Source organism: Megascapheus bottae, chromosome 6, assembly GCF_031878675.1.
Source record: "Megascapheus bottae isolate mThoBot1 chromosome 6, mThoBot2.hap1, whole genome shotgun sequence".
Lineage (NCBI taxonomy): Eukaryota > Metazoa > Chordata > Mammalia > Rodentia > Geomyidae > Megascapheus > Megascapheus bottae.
In genome coordinates, this window is record NC_143514.1 from 15,123,681 (window position 1) to 15,151,094 (window position 27,414).

Here is a 27,414-nt window from a genome sequence, read left to right on the forward strand (position 1 = left end):
AAATATTTGATTGTAGACTGCCTCAATTGGAAGATACAGGTCAATGTATTTGTTTCGGAAAAGTAATTTTCTTGAAATTGAGAAAAGTCATGACAACACTCCTTAGACATTTTATCACTAGTTGGTCCTTTGTTTATTTTTCATAGCTATTTCTATATATTAAAATTTATAGCGGGGTGCTAGAAACTCACACTTGTTATCCTAGCAATGAGCCCTAGATCTGAGGATAGCAATTTAAAGGCTACCAGTGAAGCAGCGTCCATGACACTCTTATTTTTTATAAACTACCAAAAATCTGGAAGTACACCTGTGACTGTAATGGTAGATTGCTAGCTTTTAGGAAAAGCAACTCAGAGACAGCCCCAAGGCCCTGAGTTCAAGTCCTAGAACTGGCATGTACACACAAAAATCTCAATAAAACAGTTTTAAAACAAGAAATATTGAGGTTATCATTACCTTAAGACCAAAACTAGTCTAATGTAGTACAAAAAAAGAAACCATTGAGTGACCAATATATTTCATGAATAGGAAGCCAAAAAATTCTCACCGAAATTTTAATAAATCTGTTAACTATGTACATAAAGAACTATATATTATAAACAACTAGGATTAGCTCCAGTTTGGAAGAACTGGCTCAATACTAAAAAAAAATAACTAGTGTTATGTATTATTCCATCAGTCTGTTAAACAAAATTCCACATGATTATGTCAAAAAAGTAACAAAATCAAACAACTATTCTTTTTTTCCTTCTCCTAGTATGGGCAAGTTCTTTATGGTTATTAAGACCTAGAAGACAGATACAACTATTCTTGATAGAAGGTGTTAACTTACTAAAAACTGAGGGACTATCTCTCAGATTAATTAAAATATATTAATAAAGAAACTTATGGCTAATATTATAATTCATGAGGGGAAACTATAATCTCTTTCATGTCCAAGAGAAGCAAAGCCAAGAGGACTCACTTCTTTTCAACACTGGTCAGAAAATCCTATTTAATAAATAAGACAAGGAAAGGAAACAGAAAACATATAGGTAAATTAGGAAAAATAAAATGCCACATATTACATAATAATGCATGTAGAAAGTTTTGTATATATCTATATATATATATATAGATATATGACTGTAGAAACCAGTATTGAAGGTACAAACATTAACATACAAAACTAAATTACTTTATAATAATTGAAATTTAAAAACAAACTCAAAACTTCATTTCTTTAATACTCTAGAAAATAACATATTTAGGTCTAAAATTAACAAAACACATTCAAGAACTATACACCTTGAGTGTGGAAGAAATAAATTCTTTTTGATGAATCAAAAGACTAAATATGGTTAAGAAATATTACTTGTCAATGTGAGATTCTATTCACCTCAATAAATGTTCCAGCAAATTATTTTCTGGAAAGCAGTTAGATTTTAATAAGGTACTATAAGAATTATAGCTATCACAGTTATGAAAAGCAGCTCACTTACCTGACAAAGCATACTAGAGAATAATCGTAATCATACAACATGCAATGGATAACAGACTTTCAGTGAATGAACTCCAGGCTTCATGAAGTGAAATTAGCTTGAAAAACAACCATTTTTGCCTTGGGGAACTGATAGATGTGAATATAATTTCAAATTTTGTACGTTTGTAGATTGGTAGCTGTTTTCTATAAGCTTTAGTTTTCTCATCTGTAAAAAGAAATGCTTAGTATGCAGAGTTGTTTAGAAGTTTAAAGATACTAGTTTGCTCAATAACTGAGAAAAAGATGTTTCATTTAATTAATAGCACAGTGATAACTATTTAGAGTGTATAAAATAACTAACAGAGCATTGTACATCATAGGATTCATAAAATGCTATTAGTTTTACCAAGTTCATGATACAAATAAAACTGAATTTGAATTTGTCATATTTCAAAGGAACTACAAATGTCATAGGCATCACAGATGCATTGATGTAGCACATAAATTCTTTCTTGTCCTTAAATTGAGTACCTAAAATAATCTGGCTGTTTGATAAACATGAAATCAGAGCAAATGGGGTTAATTAGGGGAATCAAACATTTCTTATCACCTGAAATTGCCTTGGACACCATCTCTATTTAGAATGATGTTTGAGAAGAGCCAACTTAATTTCTTTTCCTAATGTTCACTTCTCTCCTATACTTATACAATTTCAAATGTAAAGACTGGAATAGTAACAGTGATGAAAGAGGTGCATACCGATTGCTTCTAATTCAATGGCCTTCACATTATGTGAAAATTCAGCTAAGTACCTGAATCAAGTTTCAGTTCAGAGACCTACTTAAAAGAAAGTCTGCAAGACAGGAAAATGAACTAGGTTAGATTAAAACAAGAACAAAATGTACTATCAGTTATTGACCATATTTATCACATTTCCCCAGGTTTGCATGCAACATAGCTATCTAGATTGAGAAATCTGGGACAATGTTCAATAAAATTGCAAAGGAAATGCCTTGGTTTGAGCATGTGGTAAGTGTTCACTGAGTCATGAAGAAATAATGAATTTGAATGTAAGAGAGGAAAAAATGAGGAAAGATGCTCCAAGAAGAGGGACAAGGAAAGGTAGAAAATCACTAATAATAAATCATCAGAAAACAGATGAAAGAATATATCCACACAAGGAATTATCATGTATTCTGCTCAGAAACTTGAATAGAAATTCATTGCAACACAAATGGTTTTTATACACAGAGTAATAACATCAAGCAAGTATTTGAAGTTCAATGGCAGAGGCTCATGGCTGTAATGCTAGCTACTCAGGAGGCTGAGATGTGAGGATCCAAATTTGAGGCCAGCTCAGGCAGGAAAGTTTCAATAAATTAACACAAAGCAGGAAAGAGAACTGTAGTTCAAGTAATAGAGTGCTAGTCTTGAGCAAAAGAAGTTCAGGAGCAGTGCTCAGGCCCTGAATTCAAACCCCAGGACTGGCAAAAATATGCCTTCTTTTTCTTCTTCTTCCTCTTCCTCCTCTTCCTCCTCCTCTTCCTCTTCTTCTTCCTCTTCCTCCTCTTCTCTTCTCCTTCTCCTTCTTCTACTTCCTCCCCTTCCTTCCTCCTCCTCCTCCTGCTCATCCTCCTCTTCATTTGATAAGACTGTCTATCAGGAGTGGGAAAAATAGAGCAAATAATGGGAAGGGAATAATAATAATAATAATAATAATAATAATAATAATAATAATAGGGTCTGGGAGTTTGGCCTAGTGGTAGAGTGCTTGCCTAGCATGCATGAAGACCCGGGTTCAACTCCTCAGTCCCACATACATAGAAAAAAGCCAGAAGTGGTGCTGAGGCTCAAGTGGTAGAGCTCTAGCCTTGAGAAAGTCCAAGGACAGTGATCAGGCCCTGAGCTCCAGCCTAGCACTGGCAAAAAAAAAAAAATAATAATAGTCTAAGACTTTTCCAAAAGATACTTGAGAAACATATAAAACAAGAACATTTAGCAAAGATCCTTAGTCTATGAACATTTGATTTCAATGTTGTATTTGACTCTTCAACAAACTGTATAGTACTCATGAAGTGAAGAGGCTTTTATTAAACCTTTTGAGTTCTAGATTTAGGGTGACAGGCTTGTGATTCATAAGTAAATCAGACTAACTAAAGTTTGAGATGCTCAAAACTATTCACCTATACCATTTCAGATATGAAATTAATACAGCCAGCGTATGGGACCTAACAATATGATTTTTTTCTCCTACAAAATCAGAGGTGAGGAAGGAAGAAAGTGAATCTTTAAGATGCACAGAATGCTATCATTTTGCTTTAAAAGATGATGTTAAGTAAAGGAGCTGTAACAAAACTGAATGCCTTAGTAAAAATAAAAAGTGATTTCAATTTTCTCTCTTTTTTTCTCCTAATAATGAAGGCTTATTCATTCTGTCTTTAATTGACTAGCCTTAGCGTTTTTTGTTCTCCACCTTCTGGTAAATAATGTAATCTCCACTCTGTCATGATTTAATTTGTAAATTAGCGATTATAGTTATCTTTTATTTCCATTATAGGGATCAATCAAATATTTATAAAACAACACATTGTATAATTCTTGAATTTTTGCTAATGAAATGGAAATCTATACACCTATAAAATGTTTTTATTTTACTGTAGTATTGACAGCTGTATTTTCTTGTTATATTCAAAGGGACTGTTGAAACTAGTTCTATTTGAACAGAATAAACTGCTTTGGTTTGTTTTTAATGTGTTAGCTTTGGATTTCAATTTAGGACCTAGTAGCTATCCCCGAGCCTTTTTGCTCAATGTTAGCCATTTACCACTTGAATCACTTCTGAACTTTTTGGTGATTAATTAGAGATAAGAGTCTCATGGTCCTTCCTGCTCAAGTTGACTTCAAACCACAATTCTCACGTTTCAGCAGTCACTCAGCTGAACTGGTTATGTTTAAAAGACTCTTATCAAGTGTTTTCACAGTGAGGTAAATAAAATGAATAGGATTCTTTTGATAGGATTTTTAAAACTGCCTATTGAAATTGACAGAATGTGAACGAAGACTATTTGAACACCGATTGAAAGAACTCTAGGTAAAACATAAAGAGAAAGAAAAGTCATATGATTTTTTTGGAATATCTTCTTATATCTGTCGGATAGCAATTTAGAAATCTGTTCTAAAAATTTTTATTTCAGAGTAGAAGAAAATCTTCAAGCTGGTGAAAAGATAGGATAGTTTATCTAGAACATATAATAAAATTAAAAAGCAGTGCAATACATCAATGGACATATGAACCGAAAAATTTCCCAATGAAAAAGATACAAATGATCAATAAATTCATGAAAAAATAGTTGATATCATTGGATGTCAGGGATATGCAGTAAACAAGCAAAGAAATCTAAACTTAAGCTCCATCTCATACAAGTCAGCATAGATATCATCAAGAAAACCAAATCAACAGGTATTGAAGAATGCAGGGAAAAAGAAACCCATGGAAATTTAAATGAGTCAAACCTCTATGGAAGTAGTTCCTCAAAAACTTAAAATTAGCTCTTTTTTCATGACCCCTTGCTACTACTTGTAGACATATATTCCAAAAATGCAAGGTTAGCTTATTATAGACATGGTTCTAACTATTTCCTATATTCAGGACATGGACTCTATTCCCATTTGTATATTAATTGACATAAAATATGATGTATGCACACAATGATGTTGATTTGGTCATAAAGAAGGAATGCGTGCCACTTACAGGAAAGTGAATTGAATTGAGTTCATAAGGTTAAGTGAAAGAAGTCTCAAAAGTATCACAAACACTCTTAAATGAGAAATCTGGGAGAAAGAAAAAGGCATGACAGAAAAATGTGGACTGTGGAAGGGATGAGGAAGGGAAAGTGGAGAAAGGTACAAAGTCATGATAAAAACGAAAGTCCAGCTGGTGGCTCACACCTAGGATCCAATTAACCATCAGAAAACAGAAAAACAGAAGTGGCACTGTGGCTCAACATGGTAGAGCACTAATCTTGAGCTGAAGAACTCAGAGACAGTGCCCAGGTCCAGAGTTCAAGCCCCACAATAACCACTAACAACAAAAAAGAATATAGAAAGGATGAATATCATCAAAATATATTATATACATATATGAACTTATAATAAAATCTGTAGGATTGACAATACAGTGATTATTTTATTTAGTTTTACCATGTTATCAATTTTATTAAATTTATATAAATGTTTTCAATTATATTTAAAGATTTTCATTATTCTATTATCCCACACTATGACTATTATTTCTTCACAATTAGCTAATGAATATTGCTTAATTTTTAATCTTACTATATATATATTCAGAATGGTACACTGGAAATATTAACCTTATATGGTGTTTTATATGTAAAAATTTGGCAAATTATTCCCATTTGACATCACATGTATTTTACTCTTTCTTTTCAGATTGATCAACCACATTTATGACCTGACTGCTCAATATATGTTTGTTTCTTCTCTACATTCTGTTACAACTTATTGTCTTAAGCTTCCCAATTGTTTCTTTAAATCCAGAGATTTTCAGAAGCTGTTCTTTTAGGATAAAAGTATTTTCATATGATTCCCTCTTTGTTTCCTTAGAGGTGGTAGACGATAGAGTTGTTATGGTTTTTAATCTTCACCAATGATCCTTTAGACATTCTAACACTCTTTGTTGTTCTGGTTCATTCTTGAAATCAGCCTTTATTTTGCATCATGTGTGAAAAATTTAGTGTGTTTTTTATGCATAAGATAAAGAAGATGGATTGTAATTTTATGCAAAGGTATCTGCTTCTACAAAAATTTAAAAATGTAAAGAAATACAAAAGAAGAACAAGTATAATTGCCTACAGGTAGATGGGGAGAATATCGTAGAAGATGTAAGATAGGAGCAAAAGCTCTTTTTGAGTATGTATCTTCAAAGAGCTTTGGCAATTGTACAATATAAATAAGCCATAAATATAATGTGTGTATATATATATACACATATGTTATTACCAATGGAAATCAAAACAATTTAAACTTAACAGTACTAGATATAAATTTATATTAAATGGATTACAGTTTTCTTACAATATATTTGAAACTTTTTTATGATTCATTCCTTAAAGATGCATAGAAAAACTACAGATAATGCAGAGGAAGGTTAAGGAAAGCAAAGTGTTAAGAGAGAGGAAGTGTTTACAGAAGCACATTTTGAAACTTGCAGAGTGAAGAGGAGCTAGGTCATGAAGCCACTGAGTAGTGTGCTCTCTGTGTCTGCTTGACAAATGGATGGGGTCACTGGAGCTGCAGCTGAGTTAGCGAAATTACTGCTGAAGTCCTACAATTGCCTATGCTAAATCCAAAATAGCAATAACTATTGTTTTGGCTTTATGACTATTGGCACTTTGACTCTAGGCTGACTTTTGTTTCCATACATTTTTGTCTTTATCTGCTCAAGTAACTTAAAGATGCTGCAGACTCTCTCTCTCTCTCTCTCCTTCTCTCTCTCTCTCTCTCTCTCTCTCTCTCTCTCTCTCTCTCTCTCTCTCTCTCTCTCTCCCTTTTTCTCTCTCTCCCTTCCTCCCTCCCTCCCTCCCTCCCTCTCCCCCTCTCTCAGCTCATAGGTGTCTGTGCCACCTCTCAGAAATAAAAGCTCAGAGATCTTCCAAGAGAAGATCTTGTGTAATATATATATATACTCTAGGATCTTCACTCTGGAAGGATTTAAACTGTGTTTCAAAAGGAAACGATCAAATTTTATAACAAACTTATAACAGAACCATCATTGTGCTAGAATATCTTGAGTCTATCACAGTGATATTAACATTGAAGTGAATAACAGGGTTTTTTTTTGGATCAGGAAAGGATTAGTAGAGAGGTCACATGTCTGTTTGATCTAAAATATATATGTGGGTGGTTAGTATGCTGGCAGCTCTGTAGCAAAGGAATTTTTCAGAAGTGGGGTATCAAGAGTTTGGGGAATCTCAGTTTTCATACAATGAGAGAGGGTGATAGGGTGTAAATAGTCTAGAAATACATTAGAGATGCATGAATGTGTAATAAAAACAACTGAAAACATTTTAAATAGGGAAGATGGAATAAGAAAAAATAGTACAGATGAGGAGAATTTGATCAAAGTGCGTGCTATGACAAAGTCCCTTTGTACAAATTATGATAGTGAACATTTTTAACAAGTTATAATAGAGTCCAGATACGGGTGGCTGATGCTGTACTTATAGATACTTCAATGGCTGACATCTGTAGTGCTGGAGTTAAATACCAGGCTGGGAAAAATGTCCTTGAAACGTTATCTCCAATTTGCCAGGAAAGACCCAGATTGGAGACAAGGTTCAAGTGGACAACACCAGCCTTTGAGAAAGTAAGCTGAATGAGAATGAATCAACAGATTGACTGTTGTAGGAATTGTTTGAATGTGAATCACGTTAAATAATTTCTAACTGGAGAGAAAGAAGTCATAACTACCAGTAAATATAGACAGAGAAATAACAGGATAGATGTGAATTAATGATGGTGTTGTGAAATGAAATGGAATGGAATGCAGCTCAAATGGATTAGCAATTACACATTATTCTCTCCCTGGAGATGGAAGTTTCCTTATGATAAACTGTGCAATTCCTTGTAGTCACAATCTCAGTCATCTTTGGTCTGAATTCTCCTCTCTCTACATCTTTTCTAATGGGGTCTTATTTTCCTCTCCAGAAACTTTTGGGTTCTGCCTTACTTCTTTCTTGCACAGAATCCACAAACACTAATTCAGTAGACCTGAGATGATTATTGTGGTTTATCTCATGCTTCTCCTTTTAGTTCATCTTGACTGTGTTCGGAGATACCTAATAACTTGCAACATTATTATTAAATTGATTTTGATCTTTTCTTGACTTACATGTATGTAAGAAGGTAAACTTAGTCTATTTTGGCCCAAAATAGAAAGACAACTACTGCTTCTCTTTTTTTCTTTCTTTCTTTCTTTCTTTCTTTCTTTCTTTCTTTCTTTCTTTCTTTCTTTCTTTCTCTCTATTTCTTTCTCTTTCTTTTTTTTTTTTTTGGCCAGTCGTGGGCTTGAACTCAGGGCCTGAGCACTGTCCTTGGACTTTCTCAAGGTTAGAGCTCTACCACTCGAGCCTCAGCACCATTTCTGGCTTTTTTCTATGTATGTGGTACCTACGAATTGAACCCGGGTCTTCCTACATGCTAGGCAAGCACTCTACCACTAGGCCAAACTCCCGGTCCCTTCTTTCTCTTTCTTTCTCTTAGACCTTGAATTCAAGCATTTTCACTCAAGCCTGAAGGTCTCCTACTTTACTCACACCATCTCTTTTGATTTCTGGTGGTTAGTTGGTGATAAAATTTCACTTTCCTGTACAGGCTGGCTTCAGTGGATGATCCTCATATCTCAGCCTCCTGAGGAGCTAGGTTCATATTTCAAGTTTATCTGTCTGATGAACACCTTCATTTAAGGAGACATCACATACACTGGCTTTGTGTGTACTCATGGCATGTTGATTATATTGTCAATTTGGAGGCAAGCTGCTTGCCTTTGATGCACGAAGTTAGGATGTATTTTACAGGTTGTAGTACAGGAAGGACAGTGTTAGACTAGGTTGTTGTGGGCCAGACACTAGTCCTTTTCTGCACTCTGTCACCTTCCTTCCCTGAATCCAGGGCTGCATATCCTGAAGACAAAGGTTTCACTTTGGCTTTCCTACTACATATACATATTATATGTATTATATAATATATAATCTTACACATGTATGTATATATACTGTCACACATTTCTGTATATATGTGTCAGTACTGATAGAGACTATAGTATAGAATATTTGTAGTCTATACTGTTTATATATGCATACATACATGAGACAAAGAGAGAGAACTGAGGCTTGAACTCAAGGCTTCACACTACATTTAGGGATGGGACTTTACCACTTAAGCCACACCCTCACCATATATTTTATCTTGTTAAATACTCTCCTTTGAAAACAAATCCTCACCTCTTTTCCAAATATTTAAGTGGAAAAATGTTTGCAATCAACAATCTTATAAACTAATTCTATTAATTCACTTGGGGATTTCCAGAACTGGAAGTGTGGTTTAGTTGGTAGCATAAGAAAATGATAGCTTCTGGTAAACCTGAGGCAACCCTGTATTTTATGAGTCTTATCGCATCAGAGAATATGGGTTTTATTACCAAACTCTCCCTTTAATTTTAATTGGTTTATTTTATTGAGAGTAATTTTTTCTAAAAATGTCTGGAAGACACAAGTTATTTTTCACTTCCAGGGAAGTAAACCTAGACCAATTCAGTGTAATTTGGATGAAGTGAACATAGTGAAATCTGAATGTTAAAAAATTTAGATAGGCAATCTGAACAAGTAGATGTTCTACAAGCTGAATCAGAGTCATGCACCTTCATCTTTAAAGCAGAAAGTACATAAAAATCGATTTTTAAAATGAATACTTCACTGTATTGATTTATTGAAGTTTTATTTCTCAATTACACACTTTTAATTTTCCACTTGGAAGAAGACTATTCTGAATAAAAATTTATTTTCAAGATACTGTTCACAGAATACTACATTAAAAAATCCAATTAAGTTACACAAATTATAGTGCTCCAAGGGAATTCTTCATTTTCAGAGAAGACTACATAATCAGAATTAATATTCACAATTGAAAAAATAGTTATATAGTGCTAATTTTTTATCATCGATTTACTTCCCCCAAACAGCATCATCTCCCAGAGAATTCATATTTCTCTCCTTCTAGAGTTGGCCAAGAAATACTAAAATATTTCTCAACTCTCTCTTCTCTTTTTAAGATTTAGTTTATATTAGTAAAACCAGGGGTAAGGGATATTATTGTGACATGTTTAAATTATACTCTACATGTTTAAATTTTATTTCAGTCAATTGCTTCTTCTTTATTTTCTCTCTGCCCTCACTTGACTCAATATAGTATATTCAATCCATTTCATGGCTCTGTTTCCATAGTTGAAAATCATCCATTTCATTAGCATTGAACTTGTCATTTCCCTACTGACCAGTACTTGCTCTCTTTTTATCCTTCCAACTTACAAACCTATCATCAGAGAGTGTACAAAGACTTTGTTCTTCAATAACTATTATTCTTTGAAGTTTATTGTTTTAGATTTTAAGATTGATATATTTTGGTAAGACTTCTGACTCAATGATTTGCTATTTCAAGTCATGCACAAACACCTGTGATATTTTAAAGGAATAAGTTTTAAAAATGGAACACAACTGGGCATTGACTATGGCCAGCATATAGGAAAGATTTCATCAATTTATGTCCTCATGTTTGATTTTTCTTTGTTAGTCTATTAGAGAAAGAATACTATAAAAATACATAAAATTGAACATATAAGTCAAGTTCTTAATTTACAAGGATTAAAGTAAGCTCAGAGTCTTTCAGTGAGTGAAGATTTATTATATAAAAACATGGAAAATGAGTTTTTACCCAGACTGAAATGTATTTCATGAAATACATGAAAAATCCAATATACATAAATACATTAACCAATATGTATGGGTATATATATATATATGTATAATTTTGATATCAAAATTTATTTTAATTATAAAACATAAAGATGATTAATATAACATTTTAATGAAGCGGGGGTAGGTGGGATTGGGTGCAGGTGATTAAGTTCTGCAAATCTAGCTACTTAGGAAACTGAATCCCAAAGATTGAAATTCAAAGCCAGGAAGTGAAGTCCTCCATCTTTAATTAACTAGGGAATTCTGGACTGGTGGTATGTTTCAGTAGGAAACTGTGAACAAAAAGACCAGGAGCCATTGTGCATGAGGAATGAGCTTTTCAGTACTAGTATGAGGAAAAAAGCAGCTAATTTGGTTTGTATGTGGTTGCACTTACCTGTTTAGTAATGAATGGTAATGTGCGAACTATATAAAACGGAGTCTTTTTTAGTTACAAATTAAACATGTAGAGAACATAACAACATGCAAAACAATAAAGGCTCAAAAAAATTCATAAAGCACAAAAGTTGGTAAGAGAAGTGTGAGGGAAAGCTATAAATGATACAAATAACTGACAGACATGCCACGCATTGAAGCTGTCTTAGCAAAAATGTTTATATCTGCAAATGTATGCACTAAGAAGTGAGATCTCAAAATAGCAATCTAGCTTCACACTTCAAGTAACTAGAAAAAAAGAACACTGAACATTAAAGCTAGTGTAATAAAAATACATAGTAAACACTAGAGTAGTAGCATATATCAGAAAGAACATGAACATATCAGTGTCTGACACCTGTAATTGTATCTATTCAGAAGAGTGAGATCTAAGGCTTGTTCTTTGAAGCCAGGAAAATCTGTGAAATCTGTGAGACTGTTATCTCCAATTAAACAGAAGTTCATTGGCTCAAAGTGCTATTGCCTGAACCTTGAGTGAATAGAGTTCACAGACAGTGCTCAGGTCCTGAGTTCAATTCCCACAACCTCAAAATAAATACATAAATAAATTAATTTAAAAAGTAGGCTAAATGACCAATGAAAGTAATACCTGAGTACGAGATGATTAATAATTTTGGTAAAGTATGACTCCCTAAACTTGAAAATTTCAAACAACTGAAACCAAAATTTCAAGGAAAGGGCATTAGCAGCAATCTCACAAAATAAAAAAGTTAAAGAACACATTAAATAAATTTGAATATGGTAGAAGAAATGAGATTATGCAGATTTTTCTCCCAAATTTTTAAGCAAATTAGTAACAAGAAACAGTTATACAATTCATTAGTTTATAGGGAAATGAAATAAAAAATACAAGTAACTACTTTGGATTCAAGATGACTATGATTTAGAAGAAATAAAACAAAGCAAAACAATAAACATACATATATGGGCATGCTTCTAAAGAAATTGGAAAATGTGTTCACTGTTGGGACTGATTTGAATTGATAATACTGCCATGGAAATAGTATGAAGATTTCAGAAAATTTTATAACAGGTTTATTATGTGATCCAGCAATTTGCTTCCATACCTCACCAAAAGCAACACCTTGATAACACATACCCATGACTGTAGAAACATTACTCAAAATAGCTGTAATCTTATCATTCCATGATAAGTATGTAAGCATAATATTGTGTGAACATATATATAGATTACACTGAAAAGTATTTGTGTGTAATAGAATACTCTTGTTATATTTAGTGGAACATGAGGTAAGAAAATAGATCTCTGGCTGGAGGCAGAGGTAATAGGTCATATATTGAAGAAAGTAGGAAACGGTAAGTGGACGTAGGTCATTGGTTAGAGTAAATAAGTCATTGTTTACAGGAAGTTGGTTATATGCAATAATTTTCATTGATATTTGGTGAAAGGCTATGCATATTTCAGTTACCCTGACAATAGCAATTATCTGTATTTTTGAATCTGTTGATTTTAAAGAAATATGCAAACAAAAGTATGCTTACCTGCGTAAATTTGTTTTCTCATTTTAAAACATTTTGAGCGAGGTACTGTGGCTCATACCTGTAATCCTAGCTTCTCAGGAGGCTGAGATCTGAGGATCAAGGTTCAAAGAGCCCAGGCACAAAAGGACCTGAGACTCTTACCTCCAATTAATGTCTAGAAAATGGGAAGTGGGGCTTGGCTCAAGGGTAGGGTGGTAACTTTGAGCTGAAAGAGCTCAGGGACAGCGCCCAGGCCAAGTTCAAGCCCCATGACCCACAAAAAAAAAAAATCAAAAAAGAAAGAAAGAAAGAAAGAAAAAAAGAAAGAAAGAAAGAAATGTTTATATCAAAATTAAGTTATGATCACTTATTTGGTCTTAGGGATAACATTTTGACCCCCTACGAAGTTCCTCTTTATATTTGTACTTTTACTTTCACTCCTGTTTTGCTTAACAATATTATTGTAATCTCTTCCACTTTTGTTGTTTCTATGAAATAGTGTGAGGAAGCAGAAAGCTACATATGTTCTGTCTGTCATCTTTACAAGACAACCAAACCCCTCCAAAATATCATTTCTAGATCTCTAAATCTTTTAATGAGAACTCCAAAAGATGTTGTTTAATTTTTGACTATTTTATTCTGAGAAGAAAGATACAAACAGAAAGAACTAAAATAAAATAGCTAAATAGGAGGAGATTGTCAGACAGTGGAAAATCATGGGTGAAAACATGGTGCAATAATGTGGTATCATTGATGTTATGGGCAAGTCAATGGAGCTGCAGACAGACAAATGAGGTATTTTAAAAGAATGTTTGGGAGTATTTGGATATCGGTGTTTGTTACGATGTTTTCTCTCATCTTTCACAGAGTTTTCAGCAATTTCATCATTATTTTAGTATTCTACCATGATATCTGCACACATGCATGCATGTGTGTGCACACACATGTGTGGATGGGTATGTCTATTGGTATCTTTCATTAGCATAATGAGCTCAGGATGAGCTAAGAATGTCTTCCAGGTAAAAATGGAAACTCCTTAAAATAACATAGCATTACATGAACTACAAAAAAATTTTTAGCACATCAAATTTTGATGTTTTGTATATATATATATATTCATTTTATAATATGATTAGCTAATGCCTCAGGTATCTAAGGTAACCTTAATTATATTAGTAGGTGAAAGGAAAGGTGTACTATTTTTTTTCTTGATAGGCTTGTGATCTCCATTAGCTTTAAGCTCGGCTTTCTTGCTTTGCATTTTTTTGTTCACAGCTGCTATTTAAGCCATATGTCCAGTTAAGCATTTTGTGGGTTATTTGTTGAGTCTCACAGACTTCCTATACTACCATCACATTACACTGCTCTTTTCTGCCTACCCAGTATTACAGTCATGGACTACTAAAACTTTACTATTTATACATTCATTAACTGTAGTATACATTCATTGAATATACATACAAACACATATGTTGATTGCTGATGGCTCAATTAACCCCGAGGAAAGCAGAAATGGAGCTATGGCTCAAGTGGTACAGTGCTAGTCTTGAGCAAAAATCCTCATGCATAGTGCCCAAGCTTAGAGTTCAAGTCCAAGGACTGGCAAAAGAATACACACACACAACACACACACACACACACACACACGCACGCACAATGATGTCATAATATGGGTCAAGTATCATGATCTACATGAAAGCACTTAAAAAAAAACTTGCTTTGGTTACTGCTTTTCCACTTAAAATTTGATATCTGATATCATCCATGCTGAGACCCAGCAGAAACTATTTGATCCATTTAATCTAAATTCACTGCTGTCAGTTTTTATTCATTTTTACTTTTCTTTAAACTGTATTGCAAATCCATAAGTAAGCTAAGTTCTTTCAATAATGTAATTCCTTGATTGACTTGACATGAAACCACAAGTTGAAGAATTCTTCTAATATCTCAAAATATGTTTTGTGAGAAGTTTGTGTGTGACAGGAAAATTGCTCATGAGAAAGATCATAAGTCATGTAAGAACTGAGGCTTGAACTCAAAGCCTCATACTCTCTTGTTTAACATTTTTGCTAAAGGCTGATGGTCTACCATTTGGGGCAAACCACTGCTGAATTTTGTTGATTATTTGGAGATGTGGCTCATTGGCTTTTCTATCAAAGCTAGCTTTGAACCACAATCTCAGATGACCTATGTCCCTGTAATAACTAGCATCATAGGTCTGAGTCACTTGTGCGTAAGGATAATATGTTCTTAAAGATTAAAATCAATTTTTAAAAATAATCTAACATATAGAATTTTATTTAGACTAGTAATTCTGGTTAAAACAGGTGTATTTCATGGTCTGAAATAATATTGGCATTCATCATTCTCTGGCTATGTTTGCATGTCATTTGCAAAAGATTGCCCACAAAGTCAGGTCTATTGAATCCCTCAGACACAGCACTATGCAAACAACCTGGGAAAATGATCATGATATTACTAATTAGCTGATCATTAAGGTACTAATTGCTCCAGGATAAATTACACTAAGGGGATTAAAGACAAGAAAAGTAATAGAATGTGTAAGATTGTTATATACACTACATTCAGTTCAGAAGGATAGGATGGGTTTATTATGCCTCATACTTTCTACTTAAAGAAAGCAGACCAGAATTTCCAAATCCTAACCTGAGGAGTGTAGCTAAAAATGAAATTTACTTTATAATAGCTTTCCTGATAGAACTATCATTTTCCTTGTTTGTGAGGTATTGTTTTCACAAGCAGGATAGTCAGAAGAATTATTGAAAAGACATGGCTCTATCCTTAATAAAAACAAATAAATGGTACTCTGAAAGTCAAAACTTTAGTTTTGGATAAAAAAAAACAAGCCTATCATTTTTTTCTTTAAAATTTGTCAGCTTGTGTTTTGAATTTATTTACAAATTTATTTTATGCAATAATATTAATAAGTTGACAAAAATCAGAGATCATGATCAAAAACTCCTATTAAAACATTCTTTCTAGATACAATCCATTTGTATCCATAATTCGATAGGATATTTAGATGATACTCTATTGTGACTAATATAAGAGCTAATATAAAATTAATAAGTTTAAACACATAAAAATCACTATGTCGTTCAATTTCTCAGTTAATTCACAGTAATCTATGTAAAACGTGTAGGCAACAAAAACATTTGTAAATTTTGTAAATTTTGTGATTTTATATATTCTCATGGACTAGCTTGTGTTTTCACATGTGATCTTTAACAATTTTAATTTATATTTCAATCTTGTTTAAAATTTTATTCTCAAGTAATTAGACTTTATAACACACTCAGTCTTTAAATTTGAATGGGATTAGCATGGTAGATTATTGTATACTACCTTCATTTCAGTAATATATTGAAATCTTTCCATTTAGGCATCAAGTAAAAAAAATGATGAACTTAGAATTTTAGAAGATTCTAATTAATCTTCTGTAGCATTTTTATAAGTGGGAATATAACGCATTGGCTTTTTTTCTAATTATAATTTTGGTTACAAAAATGCAATTCCTCATACAAAACAACTTTTAGATTTCATTCAGCTCAAAGTAGAAGAATTTTCTGGTTTTTGAAATACCTACCTATAATAAGTATGTCAGCCAGTCTGACCTAAGACTTCTATTCTTCAAAATCTGAAGAACCCCTTTGAATTCAGCAAAAACTCACAAACTCTTATCCTTTAACAATCTCAAATATCCCTATGACCAAGGATTAAAAAAAAGAGAGAACACAAGGCCAAAAGAGACTGTGACACTGATCTCACCATCTTCATTTCTCAATACATTTGAAGACACATTTATCGCTGTCTTGGAAGTCTAATAAAAAAAAAGTCAGCCTGAAGAATTGGCTACATTGGTTACATTCTCACACTGAGTCAGTCAACGTATCCCGAAGGGAGATAGATACCTTATATAATGCTAGAACTCCTCTACAAATTCCTTAGAAATTTAAATCATTGAATTTGGCCTATATATTCCTTCCAAGGTTGTACTAGACAGGTTTTGAAATTCAGGGAAAGTCTTCTTGATGCTCAGGATAGACTTAATTGCTGCATATATTTTATCAAAATATTTATTGCCAATTTGCATATGTGAATTTGTCTTGCTAGGAGTAGAATGCTCTACAGTGAATGTCGGATATGAATCTTATCTGGCGGTGTTTATGTATAGCAAGGGTACATATAAATAACCCATAGAGACAGACATTACATTTATGACATTACATTTAAATACAAGCAAATGTTAACAAAAGCAAAAGCCAAATGCATGCCTCTGGGAGAGACCTTAGAAGGCTTGCTAACTTTGCAAGGGAGCTGTGAGTGCACATTAGCTAAGACCACAGAAAATAAGGGAGCACCTTGCAGAAGGCAGACATTCCCTGCTTGGTAATTCTGCACACCCACTGAGGTGACCATATAGCCACAGGGTTTATGTTCTGCCATAAATGCGCAGCAATGCCATGCTTCCTACATTAGAACTAATTGAACAAAAAACAGGTTTCCGTGCGTTCTACCTATATAGGATTCGATGTGCTGAGAAGATTGTAGAGGGCCACTTCAAATAGGTGACATTTCACACAAATCAAGAAGTGTAGAAATATTCAGCTCCTCTGTTGCTTCAAGGTCAATAGCATGTCGGTTTTGGCTTGTGTGTGCTCTGATAAGTTTCAACGCTGACTTGAATTAGAATACTATCCTGAGGCATGAGGTAGGCCATAGAACTCTACACATGGATTTGTGAGTGACAAGCATAGTGATGATAGGAAAGCACATACACTTTACCACTGAAATGAGATTTGTCATTGACAGCTCAGTCAGAAACGAGCTTGAGTGAACATGGATGTTATCTTAGATGTTGGCTGAGAAAAAAGAAATCATCTGAGTACCTAAGTTTTTGTGAGAGACTTTTGAAGAATGAAATTATTGGTCTTCTCTTACAAGATTGAACTTTGACACTTAAATCACATATAGCTGCTTTGATAATATTAAAATGTAAATATATGTCCAACGTTGCTATTAACAGAGCACAGAGCAGATTTTTTTTTGTATACTGCAAAAAACAAGCAAAAAAAATCTTCACCACCACTAATAACAAAACAAGAGTGGTCTTTATTGTTACCAACAAATGTTCTACCAAGTAAATTACAGTATACACTTAGCTTTCTTAACTTGTGACAGGCCCAGGAAAATATTGTTTGTCCATTTTTGTCACTAAATTTCTGGTTTGGAACAATAAATTCCGATGGAATAAATATGCTGTATGAAGCATGGTTCTTAGCCCTATGTCACTTTTTTCATTTTTTCTCCTAGAGATGAAATAATTTTGTCAGAGCTCTTCATTAAAAATCCATCTACTGGATTTTCTGCCATATGATTCCTTTCCTATCACTTACCAACTATGAATCCTGAGCAGCTTGTTGCACAGCAGTACTGGTGTGCAAATTTACATGGTACTGATGTGACCTAGAACTATTTTTTTTTGCCTCTCTAACCACACCATAGCCATAATCTGCTATTGTAAAACAACCAGATTGCTGCTTTCTCAGCCCTGGTTATCCCCTCATAACTGCAAAGAAGAATTTGAGTGGAGTGACTGTCCCTAGTTTGAACTGATTTTCACAACCAAGAGTGTACTCTTGGTGCATGTATGCTCACCAGAAATGTCCAAGCTTGAAAGGCCTTCCCCTCCTCAGATTCACATTTGATGTTGTTTCTGTCACCAAATAGAAATATCTTTTAAAATTAATTCCTATTATTTAATTTACTTATGTATTTATTTAATAACTGACCCTTAAGAACAAAATAGTCATATGAAATAAAATTAGTTGAGTCAATTTAGAACACACACAAAAAATAGTATTTTTCCCATTTTTCCCTCTCATTTGCTACCTGTTCAGGTATATAATATTGCATCAAAAGAAGATTGCATTATTTTACAAAAATTTTCCATTTATTAGTTAGGTTATTTGAAAGAAAAATTTAACATATCTAAGTAATTAATAATAATAATGAGAAACAAACATCCAGAAAAATGGATATAAGTAATCAGTTGATGTTTTGAGAATATTATAAAGAATTTCTGCTTCAGTCAATTTCTCTTCTTTTCTCCTTTTCTTCTAGTTATAATAAACTAGTACCCTCATTAATTTCTGGCAAGAATATGGCTGATATGATTTAAATAGTATATATTCAACATAGAACACAAATGTTGCTTATTTAGATTTACTAATTCCTCAAAATTAAACATGCTTTCTCATAAAGTACCTTTGAAAATTCAAATTTATTTGATTAAATATTGATCTGTCCCAACACACATCACAATTTAAATCGTTTTTATGAATTAACAAAATTCAAATATGATTTCTATAGTAGTAACAACTTTGAAAATAATGATAAAATGACCAAATGCATTCACATTCCTCAATAATTCTCACAAGAAGTAGTGTGAAATGTCAAAATGAAGACTGTGGTATATCAAAGATTATGATTTATTTTGTATTTGCTATTCTGGAATTTACTATTTAATAAGTTTGAATTCCTTTATGATCATTATCTTATTTTCTATTTCATGAGGAGAAAAGATGATTAAGCATTTCAAATATGAAATATTTGGCTCAGGTAATTTTAGAATCACACTTAACTATATTAATTATATTTAATATTTAGTGAATGTTCATCCCTAAAAATTTATTCCAGGTTTTAGATACATCTCTCTACTTGAAGAAGCATATGTAGGATAAATTAGTTGTAAAAGGTACGTACCTTTTAAGTGGTTGAAGTTCAAATAATAAAATGAAATTCAGCTTTAATTCTCACTCCGACTTTCTACACAACTTATAGACTGTCATCTAAAAGCAAAGTAGAGTTTTCTTTAAATTTATTGAAAAGAAATAAACATTTTTTTATTTTTTACATTCTGTTTGTGAACCTAGTACTCATGCAATTATATATTTTCTAGATGATTGCAGTCTTAATTCTATCTTGCATCTAAAGACCAGTAACTAGCTTTTAAAAAATCATTAGAAATCATTGTCACACTCAAATAGTTTCCATTATTCTTCATTCATCATTCGATTCATTGAGACCTTCTTAATTTGAAAGATGTAGCTCTGCTTCATTTGTCCTGTCAGTATAAGCATATCACACACATTTTAGATAGGAAAACAATGCAGCTAATTCATCGAAAGCAGTGATCAAAGTTTATAACAATGGCCTGTGACTCCCATCTAGCATCACATTTATTTGGATTTTTCAAACAGATTTTTTGAGTTAATTGAATCCTCCCACTCTAATTATCTAATAGAAGCTAAGCTTCTAAAATTCCATAATAAAATCTCTATTCTGAAATGTATGTTGTGTTAAACAAAACTTCATTGGTATTAAAGAGACTTCCATTCCTTAGTCATGCCAGAGTAGCGATGTTTGTACATACCCAAAAAGAGTTTATCTTTGGGAAACATTGCATTTGGAAATATACCATTTTCCCTGTCACTGGTATGGATACAGAAGATTCAAATAGCATTAACATCCACACTTCCAAATAAAGAAAGAAAATGCTTTACATTTTACTTAGTTGTAGTAAATTGTTGTGTAATTTATATTAACACATTTAAAATGAAAGGACAACATGGGGAGCCATGTATGATAGGCTCTTTTCTCATTTCTGTGGTTTCAATGTGACACTCAATAGCTATAATTTCTAATTTCTTGGATTATAATTTGGAAAATATCTAGGACTTATAGCTAAACTTCAATCACGCAAAAAAGCATTAACTTACTTTCAGAAGGTACATACCATAATTGCCTCATTCTCATTCTAAAGTAAACGAAGGAGAAGTACTGCAGAAATGGGATGAATAGGGCATTTGGAAAATTATTAGCAAATTATTTTTTAAATTTTATTGTCTGAGTAATGTATACAGTAGTTGCAGTTACCTTCATCAGGTAGTGAGTGCATTACTTCTTGAACATTGATACCCTTTCTCATGTTTTTGCCTCCATTTACCTCCCCCACTCCCTCCCAATCATCTTGTTTTCCCCCTTCCTTTTCTATTTCAAATAAACAAATAAACATATATACAAGGCACCAGGTAACTAAGTCAGATACAGTAACAATATGAGATTAACTATAAAGGGAAAAAAGAGAAAAGAAGTAACTGCGCATAGTACAATGAAAACAACAATCACAAAGATAAACAAACATCTTTCCATATCCTAGAGCTCATTTCCTTTAGTCTAATCCTATATAACCATATGTAAATAGCTTTTGAGCTATTGTAATTCTCTGCTAGGAGAGTCCTAGATGTCTACTAATTATTACAAATGAGAGAAACCATGGAGCCTATGTTCTTCTGGGTCTGCTTACTTCACTTAATATGATTTTTTCCACGTATTTCCATTTCTTTACTAATGGGGCAATGTCATGCTTTCTGATGGCAGTGTAGAATTCCATTGTGTAAGTACCACATCTTTTTTCTTCATATTTTTATTGTGTTTAATAGAGGGGTTACATTTATATTCATCAGATAGAGGAACATTACTTCACACACATTGATAACCCTTCTCATGCTTTTGTCACCATTTCCCTCCCCCAACCCCTCCCCTTATCTCATTTTCTCCCCTTTCCTTTCCTATTTCATATAAGCACATAAACGTTTATACAATGTACCAGATTACAAAGTAAGATACTGGAACAATATGAGAATAATTAAAGGACAACAAAAAAAGATGAGAAATAACATAGTACATTAAGAACAACATTCATTCATTATATAGCTCTTGTTTCCATATCCTGGAGGTCCTTTCATTTAGCCTCATCCTATGTAGCCTTATGCATCTAGGTTTTGAAATATTGTAATCCTCTCCTAGGAGAGTCCAAATTTTGTATTAATTATTACAAATGAGGGAAAACATTGAGCCTACGTTCCTTTGGGTCTGGCTTATTTCACTTAAAATGATTTTTCCATCACATCTTCATGATAGAAAGGTAAGTTTTATTATCAACAACTTGGTTTTCCTTTCTTATCATTTTATTGGCTTCCTTATCAACAGTGGCATCCAATGCCCTCTTGGGCAAATCTATGAAATATGGTAGAGATTATGTATCAGAAAAAGGCCTCTGTGTTAAAATGCAGAAGGAATCTATTCATCAAAAAAGGAACACAATTATTTGTCTCTTCATTTTTTATCTGATTTAAAATTACTCAAAATTTCTAGTTTAGTGTGGAAGTTGGCTACTTTTTTCTTATCTTCCTCTTTCTTTACATTTTTGTGTATCTAATACATTTTAACATATGCATTTTTCTCTCTTACTGGAACCACAGTAAGCATTCAAAGACAATTGACATTATTAATCATGCCTTTTCTCAGTATCTATGTCTTAAAAGACTCAAATTTACTTTCCCTGTGTCAAGTTGAGTATGGAAACATCAAGCATGAAGACATTCTAGCTCTAACTCATAATTTTTCATAAATATCCATTGAGAAATTCATTTTACTTATGTATTAGGCCATTCCAAGTAAGGATTTAATTCATTTGTAGCTAATTGGAAATGTATACAACTTCAAAAAATTCTGTTTTTCATTTCTATTTTGCTAGTGAACATATAAAAGCCAATTTTTTCTTTTTCTCTTTTTCTTTCATTTTATTGTTGGGGGATGTCCAAAGAGGTACAGTTACATTCATCAGGCAGTGGGTACATTACTTTTTGAATATTGTTACCCCTTCCCATGTTTTCCTTCCACTTTTCCTCCCCTAAGCTCTCCCCACTCATCTTGTTTTCCCCTTACCTTCCCTTTTTCAAATAAGCAAATAAATGTATATATGTATACCTGGTACCAAAGTCAGAAAATGTTAGTTTATTTGGTTACTGTCACTGTACTTCTTTTTCATTCTGCTACAGGGGCCACTTTCTAAATGATGCTAAATAAGCATTTCCACCAGCCTTGTGGATGAATATGCTATATGCTATAATTTAAACTGGACCAACCACTACCTGATGTATTTCTTAACACAATGCAATTTGATGAATTTCTTGTTATTCACTTTTCAAAGAGCAGCAGAAGTAATCTGTTCACTAATAGGGATGGAATCTGCTCCACTATGACAAGTGTGTGTGTGTGTGTGTGTGTGTGTGTGTGTGTGTGTGTGTTTGGTATCAATTCTCTTAGTTCTTCCTCCCCAAAAAACCTGTGTTTACTGCAGTAACTGAATTATTGAGGGAAAAAGTCCTGAAATCTTTCAAGGGATATTGACGATTGTTGACATTCAGGGGTGGATTTTGCGGCATTATAAGACTTTTAGGACAAGGATACTCAAGAAGTACACATGGGGAACTTAAAAATTGCTTTTCTATATTGCAACAGCACCTCAAATTGCAGAGAAGCACCACTCTTTCTTTGGCTGTGTTTTACCTGTGCCAGATGTGTCTCTACCTGCTAGTGAAAACTTTAATAACCATAAAGGGTTCTCATATACACAGAATGCAAGAGCTTGGTTGCCATGTAAGACTCTACCTAGATTTCAAAGGGTGTTATGGTTACCCTGCCAGATGAGGCCCAGATTTGGCATAGACTTATCCTTTGAGTCAGTGCCAGTGGAGTTATTGCTCCCTGGCCATGGCTAAGACTCCTGAACTGCAGGACCCTACGTGAGCAATTCAAGGAATTCAAGGTTGGATAAACATCAGGCATGCTATTCTCCTGTTATAAAGCTAAACATCATTTTCCAGTGCTTAGGACTAGTTATTTTTTTTTCCTGGAAGTATCTCCTTTTTAGAAGGAGACTATCTGCCCTGTGCCAGCCCTACAATTTAATTTTGAAATCATACAACTTTTAATGACACAGCTATTGTCGTTTAACCCTTCTTGACACATAATTTATTTCGGTCATCCTTTTTTGTAATGGAGATCTATAGTCAACTGTAAATAAGAGCACCAACATAATTGATCACATCAATGAATAATTTTCACTTGTATTCTGGGAAGTAAATTATTTGTAAATGAACATTTGATATTGAAGGAATTCATGTTTTAAAATGGTATAAATATATTTAGGGTACTCTGTAAACATAAGAAAATTATCACACTATCAAATACAAGTGTCAGAATCGATAAATCATTAATTTACATGAATTAATTTAATTAATTTACATTGATTTTACAATGAAACAGTAATACCATATTTAGTTTCACTAGAGTCAAGATTTTAGATAAAATTGCACAACCTTATAATCCATTCATAAAATCCTTTATCATCATATGACCTTGCTGGTTGTAAGATCATTTATGTTCTCTTAGCAAGTTCAATATCCACATTTCTGTTAAAGTTGAAGGAGCCATTAGTTCAGAAATTGGCTTGCCTTATAAAGGAAAAAAAAGAATCATTGCACTTTCAAAACAAATATAATAACTTCTCTACCAAAACAAAATAGTAGAATACCCAAATAACATTTGGCTTAGATTTTGGGGGGGGGCAACCACAAATATTCTGAGTGAAATTTTATTTTCTGATACACCTGATTTCTCAGAGAAAGTTTCTTTTTCAGATGTAAGGTATTTGAGAGGGTCATTGACTCTTTTCAGGTCAATTGGTCTGAAATTTCAAATCAGACATACTTGAGGTTATGAGAGCAATTCTGTGACACAGGCAATTTACTGTAATTCTAGTCACCTTCTCAGCTTTGCAATAAATGTATTTTTTTAACCTGGTTCTTGGACTTTTCATCATGATAGTTACACTCTTAGATATCTTTGAGAACTAAGTGAAGGTTGTTTCTAAGTTTCTTTTAGTGTAATTGTCTTTGCTTTTTAGTGGTCTGTTCACCCCACGTCTACCCTGCTGACCTTCCTTTTGCCTACTCAGTCTGAAATACCTCTAGCCATTTTCACATTCAAAAATCTTTCACTGTGGTGTATGCATGTGTTCCTGCTTCAAGCCTTTCTGCCTTCTGATTGTTTTCTCTGACCACTTCCTAGAGAATTACAATGCAATTCCTATGAATTGGTAATACCTAGCACACTGCATTTTTTGGAGACGGAGATCTGTCTTCTTCTCCTACATTAACTAGAATCACCATGCTAAATATGATCTGAGAGACTGAAATGAACAGAAAGATTTGTCTTAGGATTCTTAGACATGAAATCTGAGATCAAGGTGACAGGCAGTAGGTCAGTTTTCTCCTGAGAGTTTTGCAAACAAATCTAGTTCATGTCTTACTCCTGGGTCTTAGTAGATTTCTAGGAGATTTACAATCTTCTCTACATGCATCTTCAACTGGCCTTCTCCATGTGTGCATATGTCTATTTCTACAAGACAGGTGCTTTAACCAACTAAGTGATGGAGCTTACTAGTTCATATGTCTATTTCTAAATCTCACCCTTTATATGGATGGAATTCTATTGGAATAGTGGTTTTTCATTGTTAAAAATGACCTCACATTAATAAATTACATCCATAATAAGCTCTGATATGCAAAGAATTCCACCTTTTGAAGTTTATGTGTCAACATATTTTGCAGCTTATATGTCAATATAAGCAGAGAGAGCAGTAGAATTCTAGCATTTTGAACTTCTATCCACCTCCGTGAGCAAATTCTACATCTGTTAACACTTCAATAAAACTGTTTTCTCCTTCACAATGTTCTAAATGAGAACAAACACCTATATTGCACCTAAAATAATACTAGGGACATTAGCACAAATGGTAATGAGTAAACATCAGGTGCTTTGAACAGTAATACATTTAAATATGCATGCTTATGGAAACTATTTTTAACTCAAATCTCTCAGAACTGATATTTAGTTTTCATCAGAGCTCTAGGGTTTTGATTTTGGGGTACCAAGAAACATGGCACTGGAGCACAGCCACTGCTGCTATATCGCACTTATAGGGCTAATACATGACGAAGATCTGCCATTAGCATATGGAACAAATATGTATCTAATCACCAGGAATATTTTGGGTAGGAAATTCCAGCAGCTCTTTCAGGAGAGCCATGTGCTTTTTCTTCTTGAGGGTTTATTTGAGGGTATTGCTATTACAGTTTGTTTTATGTGCAAAGACTGTATTTTAGCTTAAAAGTTCTCAAAGTACATTTCCATACATTAACACAAAGTGGAAAGAAGAAAAGAAACAATGCCAGAAAATTCTCTCAGGCTGGTTAAACTAAGGGATAAACATATTTCGTACTGTTAAGATGAAACAATCATCATATTGCATTCCCGAACAGCTGCATAAATGTTTGTACTTCTATAATTTTGATAATAATACAGCTCTGAGGTTATTTTTATACATGTGTTTTCTAAAAACCCATTATCACCTTTCCCACCTGCTCGCATTTTGTGTTTTATGTTGTGATATTGACTAAAGGATGAAGTTCTTGCTGTAATTTGTTTTGCACATTATTTTTAAGAGCTCATATGAATAGAGATCGTAGGGAACATTTTTAGGAAATTAAAAAGTTGAGCAAGATCCCCAGATTTCAAAGCAATAGAAAGCATTTAAATGCTGTAATAAAAAGTTCAGATCTCAAAAAAGTATTTTACATTGCTATTTTTGACAATTTAGACCTAAATTCTTGCATTTGGCTTTTTATCATCAAGTTTACCAAAGTGGGGTTGCTGTACAATAAATGGTACATCAAGTTTATGACCTGGTAAAGTATGATTTTTGGAATATGCAACCACTGCTCCCTGCAAAATAACATATAAATGTCTTCCAATTGTCTTAACATTTTTTTCCTGGTTGTGGGGCTTGAAATCTGGGCCAGGCACAGTCCCTGAGCTCTTCAGCTCAAGAAGTCTGAACATTTGTTAATCAGTTTTTTTTGGTTATATTTTTTTGCCACTCCTGGACATGAGCTCAGAACCTGAGCCCTATCCCTGGGATTTCTCAAGGCTAGAACTCCACCACTTGAGCCTCAGCACCACTTCTGGCTTTTTTCTATATATGTGGTATCGAGGAATCAAACCCTGGGTCTTTGTGCATGCTAGGCAAGCACTCTACCACTAGGTCAAACTCCCTGCCATTTTGGTTCTATTTTTTATTGCATTCAATGTTTCCCGGAAAATTTGGTTCTGCTTTTTTCTACAATATAAGTTAGATTGAATTTTATAATGTAATATATAAAGATATATATGATATGAACAAATATAAATGTTTATATTGACATATGAATGATATAATAATAGATGTAATATATTTATAAGTATAGTTATGTTAGATTGACAGTATCATGCTCATTGTAGGAGTATTCTTTGTAAAGTAAAAGAAAATACCTCCTATTCTGAGTTCAATAAGAATTTTAATTCATGAATGCTGCATTTTATTAAATGCTTTGTCTAAGAGCTATATTTGTCTAAGACCTATTTTGTCTAAGAGCTCCTGAGCTATTTTTAACTCTTCAAAAGATTTAAGAAGTAGACAAACTTAAGTAAAACTATTTTTTTTCAATTGAG